The following is a 6,572-nucleotide window of genomic DNA, read 5'->3' as shown; positions in this document are numbered from 1 at the left end:
TCAGTTTCTCTCGTATTAAAGGACAGCAATGTGTTAGCCTTCGTAATCACTTGTTGGTTCCTTCAGTCTAACTTCATGTGACTCATGCACTAGAACCCCGAGATGGCTCTGCACCTTGGATTTCTGTTTTGGTCGAACTTCAAATACAATTCAGCTGTTCCCAGGATTTTGAGTCAGCAACAGTGAAGGAACAGGGATACAGTTCCAAGGCAGGATGGTATGTGATCTTAACATCAGTTTTGGAGTTCAGAATTTTAAAATAGTTATCCATTCTTGTTGGATAAGTCAGTGAAAAGCTTTTGTTGAAATTAAATGAAAGTAAGAATCTCTTTGCAGACCTGACTTTATTCCATTATTGGTCAGAAAGCAAGTATTTCTATTCCCTTTGTTGTATATCATTTGAAAATTGTTTATACTGTGCTGCTGGATGGCAGGTTTATAATATTAGCTTTCAGTTCAGTTCAGATTCGTGATGAATTTATTTTAGTTTGCAACAATCGGAGGCTGAAATGTCTTTGGTCAGTTCTGCTGTATCATCGCTGGGTTGAGAAGGAATTATGTTTTCGAGCCTCGAATGGAGTTTTTCGGAGCAGTCACTGAATAATTTATCTCAGCAGAATGGTAGATTGTAAACATTTCAAACCAGGTGATATTGGTTAGAAATTTGTAGGGTATGAGCATGTAAACATTTAAAACTGTCAGTTTTGTGAGTATTCATGTAAGATATTCACATAGATCAGAGGAACTAAACTAGGAATAATCATTCAAGAGAGATGAAAGGACATCAGTATTTGATGTGGAGGAGTACATTTTCTGGACTTGAATTGCTGTAAATTGATAATGTTGGAAAATAGTTGAAAAATTGTTTTGCTACGTGTTGCAAGATTCTTTGAAACTGTGTATCTGGATAATTTATGTGCTTTTTAATTTCATACTTTGTGTTATAAAACTTTTGTTCTTCTGTGTCTGGGTATGAAATGCAATCAGACTGTGGTCCCTCCTATTCAGAGATGCTGTGACCCCGAGGTCATTAATTAATCCTGTCACATGGCACAATAACAAATACCAGCCTTCTGCTCAGTTCATGAATGGATTGCTGAAGAAACTATCTGAAAAGCATTCCACAAAAGCCCCATCAGACAGATTAAAATCGCTCCCAGTTATTGCCATCTCCTAATCACATGCACCCAGAAATTTCTACTTGCATTCTCCTTACATAACAGCTGCTGTTCAGGGATTTGGAAATCACTCCCACAAGTGACCTCTTTACCCAAATTATTCTTCATCCAAACTGATTCTACGTCATGATCTCTCAAACCAAGTTTATCGCTAACAATTACACCATAGTTAGGCTGGAGTCTGTCTATCACCTTAGATTTGAATTTAGAAGTGAGTTTTTGTTATGATGACAGATTTGGAAAGATCGGGTTTGTTTCTGTGGTGCATAGGAGATTGAGAGAGGATATGATTGAGATGTATAAAATTAGGGGGGAATAGTTAGGGAAGACAGGAGGAAATGTTTCCCTTTGATGGAGTGTGCATTGACTGGGAGCATATGTTTAAAGTAAAAAGTGAAGTCTGCAGATGCTGGAGATCAGAGCTGAAAATGTGTTGCTGGTTAAAGCGCAGCAAGTCAGGCAGCATCCAAGGAACAGGAAATTCGACATTTCGGGCAAAAGCCCTTCATCAGGAATCATTCCTGATGAAGGGCTTTTGCCCGAAACATCGAATTTCCTGTTCCTTGGATGCTGCCTGACCTGCTGCGCTTTAACTAGCAACACATTTTCAGTATATGTTTAAACTAAGGGGCAAGAGGTTGTCATGGTTGTCAAGAGGTTCGTCATTGTAGACTGGTTAGCAAGATTAGACATCAGGGAACACAGGAAGAACTAACCATTTGGATACAGAATTGGCTTGATGGTAGACGACAGAGAGTGGTGGTGAAGGGTTACTTTTCAGACCGGAGGTCTGTGACCAGTGGAGTGCCCCAAGGATCTACGCTGGGTCCACTGCTTTTCATCATTTATATAAATGACTTGGATGTGAATGTAGCAGGTATAGTTAGTAAGTTTGCAGATGACAACAAAATTGGATGTGGAGTGGACAGTGAAGGTTACCTCCGGGTACAATTGGAACATGATCAGTTGGGTCAATGGGCTGAAGAATGTTTTCCTCAGTGTGTTAGAGGCTGAAGAGTGACCTTATTGAAGTTTATAAAATCATGAGAGGCATGCATACGATAAATAGACAAGGTCTTTTCCCTGTGGCAGTGGAGTCCAGAACTCCAGAGCCCAGGTTTAGGCTGAGAGGGTCAAAATTTAAAAGGAACCTAAGGGTCACACCAAAGATGGTGCATGTATGGAATGAGCTGCCAAAGAAAATGGTGGGCGCTGGTACAATTACAACATTTAAAAGGCTCCTGTCCAGGTATATGAATAGGAAGAGTTCACAGGGATAAGGGCAAAGTGCTGGCAAATGGGACTGGATTAGGTTAGGATATCTAGTCGTCATGGACAAGTTGGACTGAAGGATCTGTTTCTGTTCTGTACACCTCTGTGACTCTATGACTCCATATCGGCCTTGTGTGGGCAAGAGGAGTTGAGAGAGATCAGCCATAATGTTGTTGTGATGGAGCAACCTCAAAGGGCCCAATGTGCAATTTCTTCAGTTCTGCCATGAAGAGTCTCCTGCACAAATTTCACTGAAGCCAAAGTCATAACATTAATTTGGAGAGGATGCACTTGTTTAGAGCTAAAGAATGGAAGGAAAATGATACCTTACTGATGTAGCACTGTGTATAAAATGTGTGTGATTGAGGAGCAGTGACATTGACAGAGCCTCAATATTTCAGCAGCAGAACAGAAACAATTACAAACTCAGGGACTGTTCCCTTAGAGGCTTCATTACCACTGCAGCCTTCAGTTTCTATTGGATAGCAAATTGCAAGCAAAAGTTCACTTTTAACAGATTAACTATGTTACTCTTGCATTTCTTATATGTTACTCACACCTGTTGTAAAAAATGAAGTAGGAACCTATGTTTGATATTCAACAAGATTAATGTGCATTAGTATAAATTGGTAAATATTTTTGAGATTGAATAGTATACACAAAGTAGGTATAAGACTTCATCCAAACGTTTCTCTTCAGTATTCTGTGCCTGTATATGTCTCTGTGTATTTAACCATCGCTGCTGAATAGGATAAAGACAAGACCTAAGTCAATACTGACAATCTGACTCACCAATTCTGGCTGTTAGTCACTGGGCAGTGAATGGTGAATAAAATCAGACTCCACATTTTCCTTGTTAGCTGCAGATAGTTTTGCAACAGAAAGCACAGCTTTCTGCCAGTTTGTTTCCTTGTAGAGAATTATTACCAGAAGGGTGTCTTAGATGTAGTTACTGACATCATACAGTATGCTAACAAACCTGAAATGTCTAAGAAAAGAAGCTGAAAATATAAGTGTCTAATGCTGCTGAAAAAATAAATGTGTCAATAATTCACAACTTAAGACAGTGCCTACTAACATTGGGAACACAGGACAAATGTGAGTGTGCACTCACTCAAGAAGGTGCATGCACACATTTCCAGACCTTGCACGGTATTGTGTCATGTACAGTTCCAGATCATACACTGTGTTGTGTCATGTACAGTTCCACACCCTTCACAGTGTTGTGTCATGTACAGTTCCACACCCTGAACAGTGTTGTGTCATGTACAATTCTAGATCCTGCATGGTGTTGTGTCATGTACAGTTCCACACCCTGCACAGTGTTGTGTCATGTACAGTTCTGGATCCTGCATGATGTTATGTCTTGTACAGTTCCAGTCCCTGCACGGTGTCATGTACAGTTCCAGACCCTGCACAGTGTTGTGTCATGTACAGTTCCTGACCCTGCACAGTGTTGTGTCATTTACAGTTCCAGACCCTGCACGATGTTGTATCATGTCCATTTCCAGTCCCTGTGGGCTGTTGTGTCATGTACAGTTCCAGACCGTGCACTGTGTTGTTTCACGTACAGTTCCAGAACCCTGCACGGTATTGTGTCTTGCACAGTTTCAGTCCCTGCACGGTGTTGTGTCATGTACAGTTTCAGTCCCTGCACGGTGTTGTGTCATCTACAGTTTCAGTCCCTGCACGGTGTTGTGTCTTATACAGTTCCAGACCATGCACAAAGCGATTAAGACTTTTACTAATGAGTCCTTACCTCGCCAAATGCCTGTACATCCTGTCTGTCTTAATCCCCTTTAACAACTTATCCACAAGAGATGTTCGGATGATCAATCTAAAGTTCCCAGGCATTTCCCTGTGGCCTTTCTTAAGTAATTTTGCAAGATTCGCCTCACTCCAACCTCTCGGCACCCCACCCACAGCTGTCGCTGATACGAATATCTGCGCTAGGGGCCCTACAATTTCCTCCGAAGCCTCCCAAATGTGCTTTTGAAACACACTTGATAAGACCCTGGGGATTTATCTACCGTAATGTGTTTTAAAATGTCAGGAACCTCCTCTTCTGTAATGTGTACTCTCTTTCAGACCGTTGATAGAGCCATGTAGTAATTGATTGGGAAATGTAATTACCTGAGCTTGACGAGAAGAATTAAATTAAATAGGAAACAAAGAGGAATATCAGTTACTGAAGGGTGCTCAGAAAATTTTGTAAATGAGTATTCTGAGTATTAGATTGTATATCACAACACAACGTGTAACTGATGGGACTAAGTTCGGTGTGAGTGCACACTGTGAGGAAAAAAACAAAAGATCTGCAAAAAGACTTGGACAATTACAGTGAGTGAATAACAACTTTAGAGTTACACTGGGAATTTTAATTTTGATTGTGTCAAAACAGCTTGATTATGAATGAAGGCGAGATGTCACTGTTGAACAATAATTTTGTTGCAGTGCTACATTGCAATGTTAAATTTGATGGAAGTGAAAAAGCATAATCAACTTGGTTAAAGCACAAGACTGAAAGGAAAAAGGTTTTGTAAAGAAAGAAATCTACGTCAATTGTCTACTTGTGCAACTGAGCATCACAAAACGATATTTCATTAATTGTCCTGTAAGAAAATCACAAATTCAAGATTTTGTCACTGTATGACAAGATCTTCCTTTCTGCCTTTACACGTCTACAAATATTTCAGTGTCTGTCCTGTTTAAATCAGACAGTGGACTTCAACAAACATTGATTGTCATCAGATGGTCACTCACCGGGAATGGAACAAATGAGGAGAACCAAAGTCCACATCGTTTTGTTCACAAAGATCAGCTCAGTTCTTGATGTCAGTCCCTCAGCTCTTGTTTCTCACATTGAGATAAGTGTGAACTGCAAAGTCTCCAACAATTTAATTGAGGAAGTGGATATAGGAAACCAGCTTCTGAAACCACACTCAACCAGAAGAGAACTGGTTGAGAATCAGAGAACTGACCCTGAAGGGACAGTTTCCTGTCAGTTATATTTAAAAGAAGAACGAAATGAACTTTCATTAAATGAACAAAGAATTGTGAAATCAAGGTGGTGAAGAGTTCAGATGCTGGGGACAATGGTGATCAAAGCTCATTATTTATCCTGAATTAGAATTAGAATGAGGTTTTATTGTCATGTGTGCTCAAGTACAAAAGTACAGGGGTCCAGTGAAAAGTGTACGATGTTGCCATGCACGATGCCATCTTAGGACAAAGTATATTGTTACAAACCTTAGGGACTAAAATAGATTAGTACAAAACATTGAGAAAAAAAGAAAAAATCTAAAAGTTCTACATGACAGTTCTTCATTACACATGTTAGGGAAATAAAGAGATAAAGTTAAAAGGTAGACATTACAGTCCTTCTCGAGCCTGCAGTCTCTCCACACTGGGGGATTTCCACATGTGGTTTCTCTCTCTCCCCTCACACTGAGCTGACCCCAATCAGGCAAGAAAACCGCTGACCATCATCTGTGACACGCTCCCTGCTCCAGGACCCCCATCCACTGCCCACTCCACTCTACTCCAGGCCCCACACCCACCGCCCACACCACTCTACTCCAGGCCCTACACCCACCGCCCACTCCACTTTACTCCAGGATCCCCACCCCCTACCCACCCCACTCTACTCCAGGCCCCACACCCATCACCCACTGCACACTCTGCTCTATTCCAGGCCCCCCTACCCACCGCCCACTCCGATCTATTCCAGGTCCCCCAACCACCACCCACTCCACTCTACTCCATGCCCCCCACCTACCGCCCACTCCACTCCACTCCAGACCCCACACCCACCACCCACTCCACTCTACTCCAGGCCCCCCACCACCGCCCACTTCACTCTACTCCAGAACCACCACCCACTGCCCACTCCACTCTACTCCCAGCCCCACACCCACCACCCACCGCCCACTCCACTTTACTCCAGGCCCCCCACCACCGCCCACTTCACTCTACTTCAGAACCGCCACCCACCGCCCACTCCACTCTACTCTCGGCCCCACACTCACCACCCACCACCCACTCCACTCTACTCAAGGACCCCCACCCACCGCCCACTCCACTCTACTCCAACCCCCACACCCTCCACCCACCGCCCAATCC

The sequence above is a fragment of the Hemiscyllium ocellatum genome, chromosome 26 (genome assembly GCF_020745735.1).
Source record: "Hemiscyllium ocellatum isolate sHemOce1 chromosome 26, sHemOce1.pat.X.cur, whole genome shotgun sequence".
NCBI classification, from domain to species: domain Eukaryota; kingdom Metazoa; phylum Chordata; class Chondrichthyes; order Orectolobiformes; family Hemiscylliidae; genus Hemiscyllium; species Hemiscyllium ocellatum.
Note: the sequence above shows the minus strand (reverse complement) of the source record.